The following is a 24,344-nucleotide window of genomic DNA, read 5'->3' as shown; positions in this document are numbered from 1 at the left end:
GACTAAATAGCATGCTACTAAAAAGCCAATAGATCACTAAGCAAATCAAAAAGAAAATTAAAAAATACCTTGAGACAAATGACAATGAAAACACAACCATACAATATCCATGAGATATGAAGAAAGTAGTTCTTAGAGGGAAGTTCATACAGGCCTTCATCAAAAAAAAAAAAAAAAAAAAACAAGAAAAATCTCAAAACAAAACAACAACCTAACCTACCACCTGAAAGAATTAGAAAAAGAAAAACAAACAAAACTTAAAGTCAGCAGAAGAAAGGAAATCGTGAAGAACAGAGAGGAAATCAATAAAATAGGGATTTAAAAAATAGGTTTAAAAAAAAAATAGATACAGTGTGGAGGTATCCACTTGCCAAGGGAAGCACACCTGCTCAAGGGAAGAAACAACTGACTCCAGGTGCAATGGAACTGAGAGAAGAGAAAGGAGACAGGAGAGGAAGGTGGCCATCAATCCACTTCTCTAAGGTTGCAGCTGCACAAAACTTTGAGTCACAAACTAGCTGCCCCTACCACAGTTAGTCTTCAATATTATGAAGACAAGCATCTTTGCTTATAAAATACTATCATAAGAAAAGATGTAAAACTGTCTCAGAAGGTCACCTGAGGTAATATTAAAAGTCACTCACAACAAATAACAGTTCTGCTATCATTTACAAAGTAATTTAGAAACAGAATACATTCTCATGTGTTAGAATTGCTTAGTTCATCAAGACAGATACATCTATGAAAGTAAATCATTTTATTCTATAAATTGGGCAAAGGCACTTAATTCTCTGTTCTCCTATTTGATGAAACAAAGTATGAATATTTTTTCTTCCCACTTTGCTTAACACAAATATGGAAAAGAATATCAACTTTGTGTATACATCGATCTTACTCTCTCTTCTTCTCACTCCCTTGTTGGTTTCTGCTGAATCTCACACACATTATTTCATATTTTAAATTTTGTATCTGAGGTTCATGTTTGAGTAGGTGTTACTATTATCTTGTGCAGTCAGATTGATCACATGGGTCCTCCAGCAAATATTTGCATCTATTTCTTCCAGCAATCTCTCACCTGGGGCCACTTCAATTCACCTTTCAGCCTAGGTTTCCTGGACACCAAAATGGTCAGCTCAAACTCTAAACCTGTGTGAGTGGTTAGAAGTTTTATTTTTATTTTAGAAAGAATGCTTTTCCTAATGAGAGTGCAAGTCAACACATTCCTTTGTCCTTTCTTTTTGCAAACTGGCAAGTTATCTCCAAGGACAATCTTAGAGTGTCTAAAATGTCAAGGATCACAGATACATTCTTGAGTCCTCAGTCCCTCCTCCCCAGGCCTTGTACATTTTCTCTACACATTTTATTGCTGTTGTTTTTGGTTTGTCTTTTTAGGGCCACACCTGGAGTATATGGAAGTTCCCAGGCTAGAGACTGAATTGAAGCTGTAGCTGACAGCTTACACCACAGCCACAGCAATGCAGGATCCAAGCCAGGTCTGCAAACTACACCACAGGTCATGGCAGTGCCAGATTCTTCACCCACTGAGCAAGATCAGGGATCAAACCCACATTCTCATGGATACCAGTCGGGTTTCTTAACCCTGAACCACAACGGGACCTCCCCAACATGGTTCTTAAAAAATATGCATCTTAGTTAAGGAGATAGGCACATGCCCCTTATAGTTTGGCTTTTCTCACCTCGCCTTTTCAGCTTCCTTGTCTTAATGGATGTTTGGGAATTTCCCTTTCTAGCTTGAAACTCAGCTATGTTATGCAATGTGTTAACATATTTCCAGCATTTCTGTGGTTGTATGGCAGGATATTCTTAGATTATTGAATCTTCTTTATTTCTAGAAACACTTGTGAATGGAGGACCTCCATCTTCCTTTGTCCAGAGAGAATAGAATAATAAGTCACCTTAAATAAGTGTTTTGAATGCTAAAAATAAATAAATAAACTAACTTCCAAGCAGCCAGGTAGGAAGAAGACAACAATTGTTACCCCAAGAGGTAGTCAAAGAGGGATGCTGAGCTCACCAAGTACCCTGCAAAGTGCCTAGGTACATGAAAGTACTTGGAATTTGGTTCTTGGGAGGCAGCATCCTCTCAAGGGAGCATGAAACCCAGAGACTCATCCTGGAACCTCTGTGCTGAGTCTTCCCAGCAGGATGCACATTTAACCTTTAGGAAGAGGTTTCCATCTTGAGCAATCCTTCCTTTCCCTTGAGAAAGGTGGAGGTATCACTGAGCCTCTTGGCTCTTTCAGGAATTATTTCCCCATCTGTGGCACCAGTCTAGGATGTCTCAAGTTCTTCACAACTGTGACATAACTGATAGAAGAAACTTGTTCTATATCTTCTACCTCCATGAAAAGGATCCCGCGAGGGACTCAGAAGTATGCGAGGCATGAGGGTTGGTTAGTCTGACAAGGGGCCTTCTTCCCTGTGGACAACTGCAGAACACATCCTTCCATCTCTCCAGAGCATCTTCCACTAGGCCCAGACCCTGCTTTTCAGAACCCTTGGCTCTGCCACATCCCCTGGATTCCACCTACAAAACTTTCTGTCTTGATGGCCTTAGCTGGGGGGAGGGGAGAAAGTAAGATCTTAAATAGATGGATGGGGGTGGGGGCAGTAAAGTGAAATTTGTAGAAAGGGTTTTCTTGATGTGACTGCCATATAAATGCCCAAGTACACAGCACTCTGAGGAGTAATCCAATGCAGTATTTACACCAAAAACAATGTAAGGGAGACCACTTGGTTGCATAAAAACAGGTAAAAGTATCTGTCACCATAGATTTCACACCAATTAGCATCAACTTGCTATTATCCACATAAACATCATTCACTTTGTGGATAAACCCTAGCATATATTTAAGCCCAGAGTGCTATATGCTGACATCTACTTTTTTTTTTTTTTTTTTGCTCCTTAGGGCTGCACCCATGGCATATGGAAATTCACAGGCTAGGGGTCAAATAGGAGCTATAGCTGCCAGCCTACACCACAGCCACAGCAATGTGAATGTGGGATCTGAGCCATGTCTACAGTGTATACCACAGCTCATGGCAACACCAGATCCCTGACCAAACAAAGCCAGGAATCAAACCTGCATCCTCATGGACACTAGTCGGGTTTGTTTCTGCTGCACCATGAAGGAACTCTCAACAACATCTACTTTTAAGTACCTTTATTTAATATAGTGTAAAGAAATATTGTGATTTTACAGAAAACACATATAATCAGAATGGCAAATTAGCTGCTCCTCAGAGTCCTAAAATGCATTTCAAAGCCAAGTACAATTGGTGGTCATACTGTCTTCTATTTTGTATCTACTTTATGATGGACAAATTAAGTTCACCCTATATGTCAGCCATTATTTTCTGCCTTCCCTCATCCAACCTTCTCTCTAGTCTTCCCAACTGAACATCAGATTTTTATCTAAATGTCACTCTTGCCCCACAGAACCAAAAGTATCTGGCTAAACTGACCATAAATAGTATTCCAATGCAGCTTCTGATTTTTCTGAGATTAATATTATGCTTCTTGCCAGTTACTGGTTTAAGAATGGACATGTGATGGAATGCTGACCAATACAGTATGAAATATTAACTTCTGTGGGATTCTAGTAGTTTCTTCTCTTCTGGGAGAAACAAACACAAAGAAAGGATTTTTAGTTTCCCTAAATGATGAGTTGTTTGGAAATAACATCGAAATGCACCACTGCCATCTTGCTACTAGATTGAGCGAAACCAGCCCTTGGTGGGAGTGCAGAGTAAAGGAGGAAACAATACAAATGGCGACCACTCAGCTGGATAAAAATAGCCCCAAGGAATGTTTTACCGTTGGGTTTTCTGGTAAGTCTGAAATAAATCCTCTTGCTGCTTGAGTCAATTGGAATCAGAGTTTCTGTAACTTGTAGCCAAAAGCATGTTAACAGATAAACCGGGCTTTCAAAACAATTCAGAATTCCTTTGGCTTAACCAAACAAGATAGGCTATAGTGATATTTTCTATCCACCATAAGGGTAATAACAGTGTGATGAACAGAGCTTAAAATGTACATGATGAACCCGAAAGAAAAATATTACATATTTTTTTTTTTTAGATGATGATCTTAGCAGCCACTGATAACTGGACTCTCACATTCTTGAAGTCTACAGAAATATAGATTTGGCTGTTTTCATCTTGTAAAGAGGTGATTGTGTTCTAGTTCCCATTTGTGTACTTTTACAATATGAAAAAGGATTTAATCTATTTGAAAGGCTGTGTAAATACACAGTAGCAGGCTCCACTTGCATGCCTTTCTTAGAGCTCATCTAATTTAGACATCCTTTAAGGGTATTACTCCTTCTGAGAATCCTTCAGCACTTCTTTCTACCTATTGAACATCATATTCACATTTAATATTCTGATACACAAATGGCTGAAACCCTGGCACCATGACAATATTTGGAACACTTGTGCCTAAAAGACAACGGTGGGCTCTGGACCGGAATGAAGGTGATTTGAGAGTATTCCTGAAATCGCAAGGTGATAAAACAAATAATGGTCAACTGAGTCAGCCTTCCTTTTCTGGAACTTACTCTTCTCATTTACTAACAGTGCTTTTCTCCAACACTAAAGCACTACAGTATAACAAATGGCTCCAAAAGCGACATCTCAATATAAGCCTCTACACAAAAGAACCGAAAAATTGCATTTTTTGGTCCCTGAGAACACACTGCAAGAAAAATCCCTAAATAAATGCTGTGGTTTAGGAGTGTGACCCTTTCCAGACATGATAGGAAGTTCACTCTATTGTCTTTAAGTCCCCAATCTTTTCGCCACTTACAGTTCTGGCAGTCAGTAATGAAGGAGGAAGGTCAGCTCTACAGTAACGCTGCACTTGCTGATCTTTAACATTTTCAAGAATGACAGATTCACTTCCCATTTGCTGTACCTGTGGAGACTATTTTGAAAGAACCTGAAGATTTATGCAGCTCCACAAACAATAGAGCATAACTTTAAAAAACAAATGACACCTGTCTAGTGGTTCACGATGTCAGATGATTAATGTCACACTTTTTGCAAACAAGGGACTGATTCATCCTTTTCCATCTTCCTAAGGGCTCCAGGGCAAAGGCAAGGTGGAACTTTCATCTGTTCTGTGTCTTATAAAGTAAGCATGCTTATAATGATGGTATTGAATGTACCTTCAGACCTGTCTACTGGGCATTAACCTTGAGTTCTACTGTGTGACCAAATACAAATGCCAAGGAACAGAGCTATGAGCAATGAACAGAATGCACTTCACAGAAGTTGTAGTATAGACAGCTGAGACTGCCTGGCAAAGCTTTCATTTATATCTCTTCAAGCCACTAAATAATTGCTCTAAGGTAACTTAAATATAAATCAATACATAGCCATATATTATTTTTACTGCTATGCTTGACCTTGTCTAATTCACGTAAGGAAAGACACTGTCTCAAGGAAAGGAAAAAACATGACAGAGCACATCATAAATACATAGTTGCTCTTAATATTTAAGATACTTGTTTTCTATTTCATTATCCTTGTATACATTGCATTAATTGCTGAATTTTATTGAAAGATGGAATTTAGTGAATAATGAAACAATACTTTAATCAAAGAAGTATATCAGCTGTTTTTGCTTTAAGTACTTGAAAATCAAATAGTCTATAACTTTCTGAAAAATGTGACTTGTCTTATCAGAGTTGCATTCCTTTATAAAGTAAAATTAGTAAATATGAATATTGTCTAGACTCCCTATTGGATTTGAGTACCAAGCCTGCCAATTTCTGGCAGGATACAGCTAGAAAAATTATTTAACTGTGACTTTCCCTTCCTCATTTACTAAATAAAGATGATAATTATATTATATAAGATGAAGTGTATTTGAAGATTAGAAGTTTAAAAAAGTCACTTAATGCTTGGCACATAATAGAACCCAATAAATAAAAATTACTAATTAGTACTATTACTCTTCAATAATGTAGTATTTCAGATAATTCAAAATATGCAGACTTTGAGGTAATATATTAACAGATTATGTTTAGAAACTTTCCTTTGAAAATCGAAAAAGTTATTAAGATTAATTTTTGGAGAGAGAAAATGAAATTATACAAAGGTAACATTAAATTTCTGAGTAGAAACTGAACTCCATGTCATACCACTTGAAATGCAATACACATTAAGTTATACACACACACACACACACACACACACGTACATACATACTTGGCTCTGTGTGTATAGATAGATAGATGGATAGATGGATAGATAGATAGACAGACAGACAGACCTGGCTCTATGTGTTTGTGTATGTGTGGAAAGAGAGAGAGACCTGGCTGTAAGTGTGTTCTGCCAATAATCCATTTAACACTGCTGTTGCCTCCCTAGTATTTGTCACATCAGGATCAGCAAAGGGGATACAGCCCCTGCACTCACCTCATGGAGTATCTATTCTAGTGGAGGAAACAAACAATCAACAAAGGATTCTAGAGAATGCTCTACAGTGATGAAAGTAAACACTGTATTGTGAGAGAATATTACATAGTTTATGAAGGGGTGGTTACTTTAGTTAGGATTATCAGAGAAAGCCTGCCTGAAAACTCAGATTTTAAGAATGAAAATAAGCTAGTCTTATACAGGCAGGGAAAAAGTCAAAGATTCGTATTTACTGACTGTTGGCCAGGCACTGAGGATACTAAGGACTCAGTGGTAACCTTAGAGATATATATCCTGCCCTCCTGGAATTTATATTCTGGATGGGAAGGGAGACAGTGCATTTTAGGCAAATGTTATTCCATGCAATAGGAAAACACTGAGGGAGATTTAATTAGAGAGGAAATAATAGTAAGATATATATATATTTTTTTAATTAGGACTGCACATGCAGCATATGGAAGTTCCAGTGCTAGGGGTTGAACTGAAGCTTCAACCGCTGGGCTCCACCACAGCCACAGCAACCCCAGATCCAAGCTGTGTCTGCTATCTATACCACAGCTCATAGCAACCCGGGATCCTCAATCCAATGAAGAAAGCCAGGGATTGAACCCACATCCTCATGAATACTAGTCAGGTTTGTTACCACTGAGTCACAATGAGAACTCTAAGATAAATGTTTTTAAAACTGGGTGGTATCTTTGGTCATTGACTAGATAGACGGGTGCAGTCAGGAAAGACTAACAGTGGAGCAGTGAATTAGGAAGCTATTGCCAGAGCTCATGTAAGAGAGGAGGGTGGCTTGGACTGAGGAAGTTACTATAGATTTGAAATTAACATTGAACATAGTGAAGAAACACAAAGACAGACTTGTTTCAGGGGTGGAAAGGAGGAAGGAATCGGTATGACCCCAGGATTTCTGGTTTTAGAAACTGCCCAGATGGTGATGTCACTTAATTAGGGAAGAGGTGGGACTCAAAGCAGGTTAAGTTAGAAATGTCTAGAAGGCATCCAAGTGGAAGTAGAAAGATGACAAGTATAACAATCTTAGATTCACTATAAAAGGCATTGTTTTTGTTTTGTTTTTCATCTTTTTAGGGCTGCACCTGCAGCATATGGAAGTTCTCAGGCTAGGGGTCGAATTGGAGCTGTAGCTACTGGCCTACACCATACTTATAGCAACATGGGATCCAAGCCATATCTGCATTATGCACCACAGCTCACGGTAACGCTGGATTCTTAACCCATGACAGAGGCCAGGGACAAAACCTGCATCCTCATGGATACTAGTTGGGTTTGTTACCACTGTGACACAAAGGGATCTCCTATATTAACCTTTTTCCTTTTTTGAAAAGTATTTAAAACCATCAGAATGGCTGAGATTATCTAGGAAGAGAATAGAGAAACAGCAAATGGATTATAATGAGAATAAATGTAGTGAAAAATGTTTGGCAATATGTTGGTTGTTCATAAATTTATTAGAGGGGTAGTTTAAAAATTCCAAAAGTGTGTCACTACAGTCAGAAGAGAATCTAGTTCAGCACTGAACATTACAAATAAAAAGATTGAGTTCATTTTCCATTTTTAAATACTGACATGACACAGATGATAACAATGTAATAATATCAGTATTTCTTAATACCTGCTTATTTAAAAAAAAATCCACATCGTATACCCATATACCTTTTTGATTAAAAAAGAAGAATCAAATGAAAAGTATAAATTTAATGACAAAATGCTCCTGTGGCATTCAAAATATGTTGAAGAAAATATCCCCAAGACGCCTAATATATTGCATGGTATAACACTGCTTGATGTGCTTATTTGGGAAACATTAACATAATGGAACACAATCAATAGAATCTAATAATTACAGAAAATCCACATAATTCCCATAAGTAAACATGTGCTGTACATGCTATACAAATTACTATCCTGTAAAATGCTTAATTGCATTCTATGTGAGGCAATTCATCAGAAAACAAGACTACCTCGTTTTACTCTTGAGAGTATTTCAGAATTTATCTAACAGCAAAAGCAATAAAGAATCACATCTCCAAATTTATGCAAGACCAAAGACTGGCACAATGAACATGTAATGTATAATGACCTTCTATTTACACATCATCAAATAGTTTCTAAGAAAGTTTAAGTGCCACCCAGAAAGAGGTTTCAAGATGAGGATTCCAGTAAAAAATACTAGAAATATGAAAATAACCATTGGCTTGCATTTTTAATGACTTTAGTGAGTGTTTATGTAAACGTGTTAAATAAACTAAAATGACTTAATGACTTTCATTTTGTACAATAAATTTGCAAGTCAATCAATGAAGAGAGAGAGAGATTATCTTGTTTGATACTAAATAATTCAACTGCAATTTACATGTACCTACTCCAAGTCCTTAGCTTGTCTGACTTCACCCAATCTTATCCCTACAAATTAACCTGCAGAAACTATAGGAGCAGAACACTATCCTTTCATCCTTTTTCTCTGCTTCTATCTAAAATAATAATAATAATAATAATAATAAATTAATCAATTAATTTTTAAAAATACCTTTAAATGATGCTGTCCTGACTAGACTGATTCCAAACTGAAGGGATTAAAGTTTTATACTGTGAACAGATTCCACAGGGAATTACATTTCCTCCTGTCTCCTGTTCATGTCTATTTTATTAGTACCTTATAAGTTAATATTTGGTGAACAGCAATCTCTCCATAGGTTTATTCTTCCAAGCACAGGAAAACTTGTTAATCACATCTTCACAATATCATACAATAAAACTAATTTAATTACACTTAGCAATGGCCACTAGACTCATTAAAATGTTAATGGAGCTTATAATTATTAAATTGCTTAATGATTGCTAATAAGAATAAATGACAAAATAAAATTTAAGTACAAAACAAAAATGCCCTCAGGTAATTTTTCTCAGCTTCAATCCCATTTGACATTGTTACATTAATATCCTAAGAAACATGGCAGATATGAGACTTGTGATAAGGGACAGAGCACTAAACAGCATTCCAAATAAATATCTTTATGTGTAGCAAAGCCAATCAATTGCTTCATATAAAATTCTGTAAATTATTTCAATACACTAATGACTTGCTGACTGGGAACACAGAAATATTAAGAGAAATGACATTCCGATATTTTGATAATTGTACTTTGCTTAGCAAATTGTATATACGCGTAAGTATATCTTTATAGCAATTAAATGGCTCTGAATATATTTGGAATTCTACATCCAATTATTTTTATCTTTTAATTTTATAGTTTGCTGCCATAATGTTCTAAAATAAATAATGCTTGCTTTGAGGTATTTAGATAAATTAAAACTTGCCTTGAGGTATTTAGATAAACTAAAATTAATTTTATTTTGAGACAGTTAGGCATATCTAGGACTATTATAAAACTTGGCTTAGAAGTCATTCCTTTAGAGAAATATTATAATTAAATAATGGGAAATTATACACATACACAAACACATTCTTTAAAAAGGTTACTGGCTACTTAGTGTTCACTTATGTATCAGTTCCTCTGATGAATTAAGAAATATGAACAAAACTAGGTCTTGACATTTCTCTGAAAGACCCCTAATATGAAATTACACTGTGTGTCACAGTTTGAGTATTAGCACTGAAAAATCTGTCTTCTAAAACTTTGTGATAGTCTTAGAAATTTGTAAAATAGAGTAAATCTTTTTTTTTTAATTTAATGACCATTAGAAACTTAGAAACATTCATTTATTTCTTTATATTGCAATTGCAAGCCTAAAATGGTAAGGGACTGTTCTAGCAACAAAATGCTAGTTAGTAGCAGGATTCTAGCCACAAGCTAAAGACTCTTAACTCCCAGGCTTGCACTATTTATTTTATATTGATCAGCTGAGGCAGATGAAAGCATTAAGAAACCACATAGTGACAGGCACCCAGCACACTGCCAACCATCCCTACTATTTGGTATCTATATGGACTGGACTCCACATATTCCATCTCATTTTGAAAGGGATGGAGTAGATACAGGTATTTTTAGAAGTCCCAATAAAGGACCACAAATAACGAGGGAAACTTAGGGGACACTAGGAGATCGCTATAAGTAAATAAATTGCTCAAAAAAGCCATCAGGACAAAGCAGCTTTGCTTCATTAGTGGAGCCTTGAGAATTGCCTCAGGTGGGGGATGGAATTATGTCTGCGTTCACATTCAGACCACGGGCAAAAGTTTGAGGACCACCCTTCTGTGGATTTGAATACACACCTTACTGGATCCTAAGGAGGAGCTAGTACTCCCGGAAAGGAAGAGGTGGGCTTTTCCAACTCCCACTCCCCTTGAATGATGAAACTGTAGCCCACTGGATCCTCTGGCCAGAGCTTCAGTACCTGCCCGCTTGCATATCTCACAAGCATCCCACCTTAAGAAATCTATTTCTTGCCTATCACTTTGTCTGTTGCTGAATTCCTTCTGCGCAGAGACACAAAGAACCTGAACCTCAGTGAGTCCAGACACAGGGTGAGTGATTCTAATTTAAAACCTTGGGTTTAAGTCCCAATCTGGGTTTAGGCTGTGTTCGAGTCCTGGAACGTGGGTTCACGTCTCAATCTGTGTTCTGGCTAGGTTCAGGCTGTTAGTGCTGACAATTTCAATTTCATTTACTCTTTCCCTTGCTCTGTATTTTCCAGCCACCTTTAGCTCAAATTGGTTCCTTTCTCAGGGCCGATGCATTTGTTACTCTTTTTCCTTCTAATCATCCTTTTCCCACAATTTTTTTTTTTCCAGGTCTTCTCACAATTTAAGTCTCAGCTCAAATGGCACCTCTCAGAAAAGTCTTCTCATACTGTCCTACATGATGTAGTCAACTATGCCAAAGCCCAGCCAGTGTAGTGCAAGGCCCATTATACTTTATTCATAGTGCTGACCCCCATCTTAAAATGATTTAGACATTTGCATACAAGTTTAACATCTGTTTCCTTCCATCAGGATGTTAGATCCTCAAAGGCAGAAATGGTGTCTAATTTGGTCGCTGTGGCAGCCCCTAAATCAAAAGATACTTAGCACCCAGTGGATGATAAGTATTTGTGACTGCTCTTTGTTGAAAATGTACTTGAGTGAGGATGCTTAGCACCTTATTTATTCACTTCATAATCCTGTTCTGCTGTAGCTGCCTCTTAAAAAGCTACTTGTAGTATTTTCCATGCAAGATCATAGCTTTTATCCATTCTAAAACTTATCCTGTTAGTTTCAACTTCTTCTCCCAGACCTGATGGTTTTTATTTATAATAGCAATTAACAAAGTTTTCTTCTATATAAAATGTTTATTGTAAACCACATAAAGTTGTTGTGAAATATTTTAAAATTATATTAGATACTTAACACCATAGATAAAGAGACACTTGGAAAGTGCCAAATACATAGTAAGTCGTCTGTGAGGGGTAGGCATATAATTATTATTAATAGAGATTAGCTGTATCTTTCAGCCACCTCTCCATTTATAGGTATGGTAGGTGGAGTGCAAGCATATTATCACTTAATGCCAACAACGTGTGTTTACTTCACTATTTTATAACCACACATATACTTTTAAAAACACCAGAGGAAAAACAAAAAACAAAAAAACAGAAAACAAAACCCTGCTAATGACTGTGGAGCTAGGATTCGTCATATAAACCGACTTGCTCCCACATTTGGCAGAGCGGCAATGGAAATGGAAGTTGCTAATGTTTTCCATTACTGGGCTTCCTGTTTGGCCTACAAGGAGCACCTGTGGGAGTTTGCGCAGTTAAATCTCCACGGACCATTAACTGCTGGCCTCCTGTCTGACATTGACAACAAGGATACTATTTGTAATCATTCACATCATGAATTATACACACAGCTCTATGAATAGGAATTATGTTTTCAACACCTCATTTCATAGGCTCACTGGTCAAGCATCATGTGAGAGTTTTAGATATTACCCTGTTTGAATTTGGAGCCAGAGAATAATAATGAGATGTGAACTCCAGTCCTGGTCAACTTTCATGCACCTAGGCTCTTAGATGATGTCTAACCAATGGTTGTTACCAGGTTAATAAAATAGATCTACTTTGAAAAGTGAAGTCAACCTAACATAATGTTTCACATACAATTTCTTAACCAAAAACATTTTTACATATAATTTCTTAATCAAAAAACAAGATGGAGTTCCCCATCATGGTGCAGCGGAAATGAATCCAACTAGGAACCATGAGGTTGTGGGTTCGATCCCTGGCCTTGCTCAGTAGGTTAAGGATCCGGCATTGCCGTGAGCTGTGGTGTAGGTCGCAGTCGCAGCTTGGATCTGGCATTGCTGTGGCTCGGGCATAGGCCAGCAGCTACAGCTCCGATTAGACCCCTAGCCTGGGAACCTCCATATGCTGTGAGTGCTGCTCTGAAAAAGGACAAAAGACAAAAACAAAACAAAATAAAACAACACAAGAGATACTTTAAAACATAGCTAGTGGAAATCACAACAATAATGGCCATGTGTTATTTTCTCCTCTTTCTGAGGAAGGGAAGCTATAAATATGAGATATTTGGGCCCTGAATCTATGATTAGTTATTGGATATACTTCAATTTCTTAACTGAACGTTATGGTTTCAGAGACCTGCTTCCCTATGGAGCAGAGATGGAATGAGGAAACAAAGTTGTCCCTGTGGAAATGAGAGAAAGAGAACATGAAAAGTCCACAAGCACCCACGAAATTATCAACCCTGACAGGACACATTAAATGTAAGAACTCAATATGTGTATCTATGGATCAATGAAAACACCTACTGTGGGCTTGTCATGTCCATCAACAATAAAACACATCCAAATAAGAAACATCTGAACCTTGGTTGACTTTGAGCCTTCAAGTCCACACAAGGGGCAGGGATGGGAGGTAAGTGGTGCCCCAATTTGTGTCTAAGGTGCTTTTACAGTGGTTCATTTTCATGGTTAATTTAATGGAGGTAAGCTACTTTCTCAGTAGCCTTTGTACTCTCTTATGTAAGTAAAGCTTTCCAGAAGAACAAAAATTAAAGCCATTAGCGAAAAGGGCAAATGCGTGACAGATCTAAAGGACATAGGAGGTTCGTATTTGTAGTTTGTGTTGTCAAATGCCAGTAAAATGCTTCAAGCAATAAAAGACTTCAAAAGAAATATAGGTCTTAACTTGGTGCTGGTGTTAGGGTTTCATTCTAATTTAAAGAGGGAAAAAGAAAAACAACTCTTGGGAGTAAGATGTGTTTGCCTTATCTGACTGTATTTCAAAAAGATGCAGTGGGAGAATCTCAGATAATCTTCCAAGTTAGAAAAAGAAATGTGACACACAGGAGGGAAGGAAAGCTGTATTTTAGACAAAGAGAAATGTTTAAGAGGCAGTCCCAGAGACCAGAATGAAATCCTTGTCTATAAAGACTAATTATTAAAATGAATGAATCATTATAATTTTTTTAGCATGCCTGTAATTTGAGATGAAAAAAGAGAGTTCCTGAAGAATCAATAAATACACAGGAAGAATGCTCTGCCTGTCAGGTGTACACACAGAACTGCCCAAATCCATCACCTTGCCCCAGCCTGCATAATACAAGAAATGTCTCTGTATTCCACTTTTCAATGTGAGACAATCTAACTGAGCAAATAAAGACATATACTCCTAGAAGGGAAAAACATCATGAATAATTTGAATAGGATCTTAACTTCAAAGCCACTTTCATTGTATTGTCAGGAAAAAACGACTTTAATTTGTTTCCAGCTGTGCAACAGTTCAGCATCCCTTAATGGAATCTAAGGAGAGAAGTGTAAAGGAGAGAAGCGTGTGCTTCTTCCTCCTTATTTCAACAGTGTCAAAGTACAGCTGATGAATGACACACCCATCCCATCCCCCCAGGCTTACAGCAGGGAAGCAACAATATTCTTGGTTAAAAGTTATTTTGTTAGCAGCCTTGGGTACCACTGCAACTACTCTGGAAAGTATCAGAGAAACAGTGAACATGTACATCAAGTTAAGTTCTGTTTACACCAGCCGCAAACAGTAGAGTGATGCTAATATTGCCGATCCTGCCTCTGCACTATTGGAAGAAACCTGAAGGAGAGGAGACCTTTTAATGAGACACCATGGTGCTTCCATGACTCAAGGCCAGATGAGGCAGATTGCTCTGATTCCCAGAGTCACTGTTACCTCCCACTGCTGACTGCACATTCTGTGTGTGCTTGGCTGACAGGAGCAAATGACAGGTTGAAAATCCATGCCTAGTGCTAGAAATGAGAAATGTCTCAGCTTTCTAGACCCAAACATAGGATAGAAAATAATCAACCCCTCCAGTTTTCATCTTCTCCAGAGAAAGGAGCAGCAAAGTTGAGCAAGTTCTTTTGTATTAGAGCAACACAGAGAGAGGAGAGTAGTGCAAAATCTCCGGATCCCTGCCTAGTACTTGATGCATGTCTGCAATGAGACTCAATCCACAGTGGACCACAGGTAATTATGACTGAGAGTAGAAGGTGAAAAGGAACAGTTCCCAAGATATTCATCACTTCTTTTGCTGATGATTCAGGAACCAGGAGTCAATCATTTAAATTAAAAAATCCCAGAAAGGGCTGGTAAAACAGATGGAGTCATATCATCTGTATGACAGGAAGTAGTAATAGAAAGGGGCAGATTTCAAGGAAGAGTAAGCTAAGGCTGTACTGCACTTCTGGTCCCTCCAGAAAGGGGGCTAGGAATATGCCCGCCAGATGAGTGATGGGAAAGAGCACTGACTTTTCGAAGTTTGGTCAATTCAATTGCCAATAATTAACACTAACACAATTCCATGAGAGTAGAGTAAGAGACACCCATGGAATTTTTTTTTTCTTTCTTTCTTTTTAGGGCCTCACCTGGGCATATGTAAATTCCCAGGCTAGGGTTTGAAGCAGAGCTGCCTAACCCACAGCCACAGCAACCCCAGATCCCAGCCATATCTGTGAACCATGCTGCAACATGTGCAACACTGAGTGAGGCCAGGGATCAAGCCCTCATCCTCACTGACACTTTGTTGAGTTTTTAACCCACTGAGACACAACAAAACTCCTATTTTTTTTATTACAGTATAGTTGATTTACAACATTGTGCCAATTTCTGCTGTCTCATGCTATCTTCCATCATGTTCTATCCCAAGAGATTGGACAAAGTTCCCTGTGCTGTACAGTAGGACCTTATTACTTATCCTTCCTAAAGATTTTGCATCTACCAACCCGTGGAATTCTGAATGCACCAGTTCTCCACCTCTGCACTCAGAGTAAGAACCTCACATGGGAATGGAGATCCCCAAAAGTTACCATATGACATACATGGCAAAAAAAGCTCTGACCCCAAATGCAATGGCCAGGTTTTATTCACATATATTTCTTTCTCTTGACACAACTCTTAGAGAAATATGAAATTAGGTAAAGGACCACAAAACACTGAAACTTTTAAACAGCTGAAAACTTAATGTGCAAATTCAGAAGACTCCTTTGCAGGGCTGAAAATATCCCAGTGCAGGATGCTAAAATGCCTTGGAGGGAAAATCTGTGAGGTCTTTTATCATCACAAAAACTAGTTAAATCTTTGAAAAAGTTTGGTACTGCAATAACAAAAGCACACCCTCCACCCCTGCCTCCCTTGCAGAATTTGTCATTTTATAAAGGTGTCTGTATCTTACTCTGCATCAATAGTCTCCTTTATAGGAAGAAACACAGAGGAAGCCAGAGTAGAAGCCAGAGTTCCTGGCAGCTTAAAGAGGGAAAATGACAAAGGACTGAGCTATGGTGTGTGTGTGTATATATGTATGTGTATACATATATACACACATTTTTTTTAGGGCCACACCCACAGCATATGGGTGTTCCTAGGCTTGGGGTCAATTGGAGCTACAGCTGCCAGCTTACACCACAGCAACGCCAGGTCCGAGCTACGTCTGCAAACTACAGCACCGCTCATGGCAACACCGGATCCTTAACCCACTGAGCAAGGACAAGGATCAAACCTGCAACCTCATAGTTCCTAGACAGATTTGTTGCCACTGCGCCATGATGGGAACTCCATTTTTTTTTCTTTTTAAGGCCACACCTGTGGCATTTGGAAGTTCCCAGACTAGGGGTCAAATTGGAGCTGCAGCTGCAGTCCTATGCCATAGCCATAGCAACAACCCACTGAGCCACAATGGGAACTCCTGATCTATGGTAATTGAGATGGATTTCCCACAGAGACTGATATCCAAATCACCCAAATAATACACAAGAAATTGGGGAGCATAACAGCTTGGTTTTCTCTCTGTCTGCCCAAACCTATTCAGAATACCATGATTCCCTTTGCAGGTGAAACACATTAGCTAACAAAGGTGTCATTAGTTTCCCTTAATGTACTTGGAATAATTCACAAGCTAACAGCCTTCACTGATGGCAGTTCTCAAAAGACATCAGTGTCCCTTCCCTCCAGCAGTGCATCTGCTAAGAGGTTCCCTGAATGCAGGCTCTCTGCTGCCCAGAAGTTATCAACCTGGTAAAGACATTAGGGGTCATGAACCTGCGGGCAAATGTTAGGAAAGCATTTTCCTGGCACGGTTCGAGCAGTTTGTTCCATTAAAATTGAATTCAAGAGATGATTTTTAAAAAGACTTCAGCAACGCTCACACCTGGACTACTGCCCAATATGGAGAGGCCGAATCATGCCATCTTTCCTGTCCCTGAGTATTATAGAGAGAATGAATATGATTTTCTCTATATAAATGGATGTTTTCAAGAGTTTAGTAAATTTGTTGCATCTGGAATTATTTCTACTAGCTTTGGGAGCAAGAAGACATAAGAGAAGGTTCAGTTTCATGAAAAAGCAGAAAATAAGAGAGTTATTATTCAAATTCACCTGATCAGAGAAGTAAGAACAGACATGACTCTTACTTACAAGTGACTGTAAAGAGAAGGATTCTGTCAGAAGGGGAGATTAATTCAAGGTGGTGAAACCAAGCAGGATCCTGTAGGCTCCTTGGCACACAAGCCTTTCTGTGTCCACCATTTCTTGTTTTTAGGGAATAAACTTCAGCCTCCATGACCTTCTCTGAGTTCCAAAGGGCAGGTTCAAACAGTTGCTAATCAGAGAAGGGAGTGGATACATAGACCAGAGAGGAGCAGTCAAGAAACAATAGTGCAGGAGTTCCTGTCATGGCTCAGTGGTTAACGAATCCAACTAGGAACCATGAGGTTGCAGGTTCAATCCCCAGCCTTGCTCAGTAGGTTAAGGATCCAGCGTTGCCGTGAGCTGTGGTGGAGGTTGCAGACACGGCTCGGATCCCACGTTACTGTGGCTCTGGCGTAGGCTGGCAGCTATAGCTCCAATTCAACCCCTAGCCTGGGAACCTGCATATGCCGTGGGAGTGGCCCAAGAAATTGCACCCTTGCGGGCAGGGTCCAGGTTCCTCCTCTAGGAATATAGGTAACAAGATCTTTGAGTTCTTCTATAGAACTAAAACCCCAACAAATGGAAAATGTTAATGAGGCATTCCTATTCCTGAAAGAAGATCACCAGATCACTGAAGACCAGCATTTGAAAACAATGCAAACTTGTCACTACCCTGATCCTTATCTGCAGCCCTATTTTTCACTCCCCAAACTGTAAAATCACCTCCCAATCTCTCCTAAAGGAAGGACATAGTCTTTAAGGCATTTGTCTGCTATGACCTTTTTTTGCCTGGCAAAGCAATAAAGCGACTTTTTCTCCTTTGCCCAAAACTCTGTCTCCATGTTTCTATTTAGCACCGGTGAGCAGCGGCCAACTTCCAGCAGCACTGTCTTTTAAGAGAAATGAGCAGGGTATAGCAATGGGTTTCAAAATAGCTTCAAATGCTGTAGCTAAAACATGAGAAAAATTTACAAGGGACCTGTTTTTGCTAATTTCTGCTTCTCGCATGCACTCACCCAAAGAAACTTTCCTCCTGTAAACAATCAGAACCCTGTGGGGCTCCTGGGCACACAAGCCTTTCTGTGTCCCCCAATTCTTGTATTTAGGGAGTAAGCTTCAGGTTCAATGACCTTCCCTGAGTTCCCAAGGGCAAGCTCAAACAGTTGCTAATAAAAGAAGGGAGGGGATGCAGAGACCAGGGAGGAGCAATCAAGAGACAATAGTGCAGCCTTGGGGCAGGGTCCAGGTTCCTCCTCAAGGAATATACATTGCAATACCTTTGAGCCCTTCTGCAGAACTAAAACCCCCAACAAATGGAAGATGTGAACTATTTGCTGGAGCATTCTTCTCTTAGGAAGGAAGGAAGACCACCAGAACCAGTCCTGGGGCCACTAAACACTGGCTTTGAAAAATAATGCAAGATTGCCTCTACCCTGATCCTTATCTGAAGCCCAATTTTCTACTCTCCAAACTATAAAAACCACTTCCTAATCTTTCCCAAAGTGAGCACAGTCTTTAGGGCATTAGCCTCTGTGACCCTCTTTTGTCTGGCAAAGCAAATAAAGCTATCATTTCACCTTCACCCAAAACTGTCTCAGTGTTTCTATTCAGCATTGGCTGACAGAGGCAACACTCCATGGTATAAATTATGCAGTGTGGTTTTTAAATTCCTGAGAATAATTTTCTTATTTTTAGGTCTCCAAAAGGACTTGAAATATCTTCCCTCTGTTGGCACTGGTCAGATTTAGATAGAAGAGGTAGATTCTGCTATCTGTAAAGAGGTGTGGTTTCAATTTGGGTCAACTGAAATATGTATCATCAGACACTTTTAGATAATAGAAAGCAGTGTTTTAATTATATTGTGATTATTTTTAAACCAAGAAAGTGACTGGTGTAAGAATCTCTGGGGACATTGGCTGCTATTGGCTCGGCTTTCCTTTTATAGGAGGTGAGATGAAAATCTTTCACTCTAGTCTGAGTGTGATTTTTTTTTTTTTTGGTTGATAGTAGAAAAATGAGGTTATTTGTACCATTAGCAGATCACTCTGTTATTTCTCTGACAGTTAATATATGTGAATAGTCCTTGAATCTCTTCATACTGGGGATTATCAACTGCCAGGTGAGATTATCACAAACATTATTTTAAGGACTGAAAATTAACTTCTAATATTTTGTATCTTTTACCCATATACAAAATTTAATTGTATCTACCTAGGTAGTTCTTCACTTTCCTAAGGAAAGCACTTCTGAAAATGCTTCGATAGTCTAATATACAAAAGTTAATATCCTTATTAAATTGAGGAGAAAGTAATTATTACACAATACATTATTTTGCATTTGTAAGGTTGGCAGCCCCTTCACAGCAGGGCACAGATGAGAACTTTCATGGATGTTCATATGGGGAAAGGGAATGGCCTTCAAACACCTGCCCTCCCACAACCCTGCAAGGGCTGAGGCAGCCTTTGATCATGGAAACTTCCAGTTAGACAATTCGATCTCTGGAGCAGCACCTCAGGTACAGAGAAAGGAATCAGGCTCAGCCTCAGCCCAAGTCAGTCGCTGTCTCTGTCCCTCAGCCTCCCTCTGCCACCTAAGTCTCTTCTCCCCAGGCAAGGAACCTTGAGGGACTGAATGCCCCAACTACATGACAGCCTTGAAATATTTGTTAGATGAAAAAGACCATTTCTATGTAAAAAAAAGTTTGAGTATGTCAGTATATGTGGAAGCATCTACTGTGTGGCACTCAAACACCTAGAAATTTTAAATAATTTACATGTGGAACTGGATTGTCATGAAAGAAGTTTTAATCAAGCATCAAGAGGGACATAGCATCAAGTGGACATAGTTTCAGTTATTTTTACATATATACATATATTTATATATTTATTGGTTATATATGTGTGTATATATATATATATATGTATATATACCCAATTCGATCTCTGGAGCAGGACCTCAAGTACAGAGAAAGGGGTCAGGCTCAGATATACACACATGTGTATGTATACACACACACACATACACACATACATAGACATGTGTGTGTGTGTATATATATATATCACATAAATACATACACACAACCCTGTAAACAGAACAGAAAATAGATCCACAGATTATCCATATTATGCCATCAATATTATATAATTTTAATAGGCTTGAGAGTATATTACCAATGTACTTTTCTGAGAAAATTTTTACTTGAATTGTTCTCCATACCTTCTTTCTTGTAGTCATTCCCATATCTTAAAAAGGATAATATTCACCTCACCTACTTCAAGGAATACATTTAAATCTGCACAGAACATTTTCTAAGTAATACTGAGTACTGAAAGGAAAATTCTTTCTTCTAAGTTGAAATTTGAAAATAATATGTTAACTAAGTACTTACTAAGTATTTACTCTAGGACACACATTCACATGCATTAGCTTTTTCTATGGAATTTTCACTGGAAAATTATTTTTCTATTTCAAATTTCCCAGAATTTAAGAAACAAATTGATAAAAATATCTTTAAAATTTGAACTAGGTGTGAAATCTTCAACATTTATATACATTATTGTTATATACTGTACATATATAATCTATATATAGAGACTACAAAGAGCTTTTCTTCAAAAAATGAACAGGAGAAATCTCTACATGGTGTTCAAGAACATAGTCTGACCTGAGTATTCTTATTAGTAATTTTAGAATATTAACTGTTTGCAGTTGAGAGAAGATTTTAAGAAGGTGCACAAAACAGGTAAAAACATTTCTCAAATGAAATATGTCTCTGATAAGAAAGGTTTTGATTTTTGCTTTTTATTTCTAAACAGGCTCAAAATTAAGATCAAATTTTAATGTTGACATGGAAAAAATTCTCCATTAATCATCTATAGGAGTTAATGGCCTAATGCTTCAAAACATTGTTTTATTAACACATGTTTTACTGTGGTTTCAAGGACTATGCCCAGCTGCATTTATTCCTTCCTCCAGTAAATGTTTATTATATGCCTGTAATTACAAGGTCTCATAGTTCATTTTGAGTCCTAGTAGTAAATCCTTTGAGAAACAGGTAACATTGCTCCCACAATAGGATTTGGGTGCTTCCCTAGAAATGTAGGTCAAGGTTGTTACAGAATTAACCTACAATAGTTCTAACACTTAGATCAGGATTTCTGAAGAATACTTTTTGCATTTCCCCACAATACATCCTATCATGCCCCACATTAACTTACATGTGTCTGATTGTCTGTCTCTCTGTCTCTGCATGACGTAGAGAGACAGACAGAGAGGAGACAAAGAGAGTAAGAAAAATCAACAGAGACTGAGAGAGACTTCTTTTATAGATCAGGAAAAGACTCTAAAGTCATTTCTTGCCCTTCCCCAGCAAAGGGCCACTTTGCATGAGGTTCATGGCAGCTCCACAGAAAAAGGTCAGCAATTTCCTCACCCCTGATTCTATTTGACTGGACTCCAGGGAAAGCTGCTTGAGGTATAATCCTTCTGCCAAAATGCAATGAATGCAAAACCCTTACTGTCTACTCCTGTGGTTACAATTCATAAAGCCAATCCTGGAGACAAGTTGTAGGCTGTTGTCTGTAGTAAGAATTGTAAATGAGCTGCTGAGACATCCTGCTTAGGGAATAAAAAGGTTAAGTGTAAATTGCCCTTTGGATTAGTCTGAACATCCCCATTATAAAAGTTGCTGAAACTAGTAGGCGGAAATAAAAGTTTCCAAAAAAAAAAGAAAGAAAGAAAGAAAGAAAAGATAAGAATGCATTTTTGGAAGGCAATGCAGAAATGTAAAACCAGGCTTATGTTCTCTTATAAAATTGTATCTGCTAATAGCTTCAGTAATAACATCTTATTACTAGAGAAAAGTGAACCAAAAGTTCATTTTAGAAAATAAATTCTAAATTACTACTGCCTAAAGAAATATATTAGATGATTAAGAACATACAGTTCACCTATTACAAACTACATGATTCAAATATATTACAGTATTTCTCACAAAAATCAGTAAAACTATATTCAAGTTAAAATATAAATACAGTTTTAAAATTTCTAGGTTTTTATGATTCTGATTGTTAAAGCATGACCTCATTCTAACACATAAGGGAAATACTATAATTAAGATTGCCTGCCTTTTAAAAAATTTCATACAGAATGAATAATTTTATAATGCTAATATATTGTTACACATAGGAATTTTAATAATAGTCATACAGAAGTATAATGAAAAATAATGGTCCCTGCTGCATCCTTACCCACTCCCAGTGCTGCTTCCCAGAGGCAAACACTTTTAACTATTTTTTCTTTTAGTTCCTCTGGTAGTTACTTCCATATCTCTGGGTAATTTTTTGATTCATTAATATTAATCACTATATATATATATATATATATATATATACATATATATGTATGTGTATGTGTGTTTCTTATGATAGATGAGAAGCAGCTGATTTCCTTTTCTTCTTTCCTGCTGCCCAATCATTTTTATGCTGCTATTTTAATTCAATTCAAGTTTACTGTTAGGCTTTTAATAGTACAAATACATTTTTGTCTTTTGTTTAAAGTAATCAAGCTTATACCTTGTAAGATGCAGAAATCATTAGGGATCCTGATTTTCCTTCAACCTCTCCCCTCCACCTGTATCAGCTGCCCCTTAAATTCATGTTATGATGGTTGGAAACATCTGCATTGTTTTGTATGTAACGGTCACAATTATTTGTTTACTGGCTCAAAATACTGAAAATCAACTTAGTAGTGATTACACCAATTTGACTCTGAGAATATTGTACACTATAAAAGCAAGCCAAGGGTCAAAGTAACATGTCCTTCTCTATGATAAAATTGTCAGAATCTTCTGCCATTCCAAGGAGACAGTTCATAGGGATTCTCCTCCCTTCTCTGAAAGTCACTCAAAATAAATTTCCCTTCATGTTTGACCATGAATTACTGGCATAATTTTATTAACCTATGTATTTATTATAAATACATTTTTAATGATTTTTATTTTGTTCCATTATAGCTGGTTTACAGCATTCTGTCAATTTCTACTGTACAACAAGGTGACCCAGTCATACATACATGTATACATTCTTTTTTCCTCACATTATCATGCTCCATCATAAGTGACTAGATATAGTTTCCAGTGCTATACAGCAGGATTCCATTGCTTATCCATTCCAAAGGCAACAGTTTGCATCTATTAACCCCAAATTCCCAATCCATCCCACTCCCCTCCCTTCTCCTTGGCAACCACAATTTATTCTCCATGTCCATGATTTTCTTTTCTGTGGAAAGGTTCATTTGCGCCATATATTAGATTCCAGATATGTGATATCCCTGGTATTTATCTTTCTCTTTTTGCCTTACTTCACTTAGTTTGAGAGTCTCTAGTTCTATCTATGTTGCTGTAATGGCATTATTTTGTTCCTTTTTATGGCTAAGTAGTATTCCACAGTGTATATATAACACATCTTCTTAATCCAGTCATCTGTTGATGGGCATTTAGGTCGTTTCCATGTCTTGGCTATTGTGAATAGTGCTGCAATGAGCATATGCTACATGTTTATTTTTCAAGGAAAGTTTTGTCCAGATATATGCCCAAGAGTGGGACTTCTGGGTCATATGGTAGTTCTATTTATAGTTTTCTAGGGTACCTCCATACTGTTTTCCATAGTGGTTGTACCAATTTACATTACCACCAACAGTGCAGGAGGGTTCCCTTTTATCCACACCCTCTCCAGCATTTGTTATTTGTGGACTTATTAATGATGGCCATTCTGACTGGTGTGAGGTGGTATCTCATGGTAGTTTTGATTTTCATTTCTCTAATAATCTGGAATGTTGAGCATTTTTTCATGTTCTTGTTGGCCACCTCTGTATCTTCTTTGGAGAAATGTCTATTCAGGTCTTTTGCCCATTTTTCCATTGGGTCATTGGCTTTTTTGCTGTTGAGTTTGCATGCATTATTTTAAAAATTATAAAATTAT

This window comes from Phacochoerus africanus, chromosome 3 (genome assembly GCF_016906955.1).
Source record: "Phacochoerus africanus isolate WHEZ1 chromosome 3, ROS_Pafr_v1, whole genome shotgun sequence".
NCBI classification, from domain to species: Eukaryota; Metazoa; Chordata; class Mammalia; order Artiodactyla; family Suidae; genus Phacochoerus; species Phacochoerus africanus.
This window is presented reverse-complemented; position numbering follows the sequence as displayed.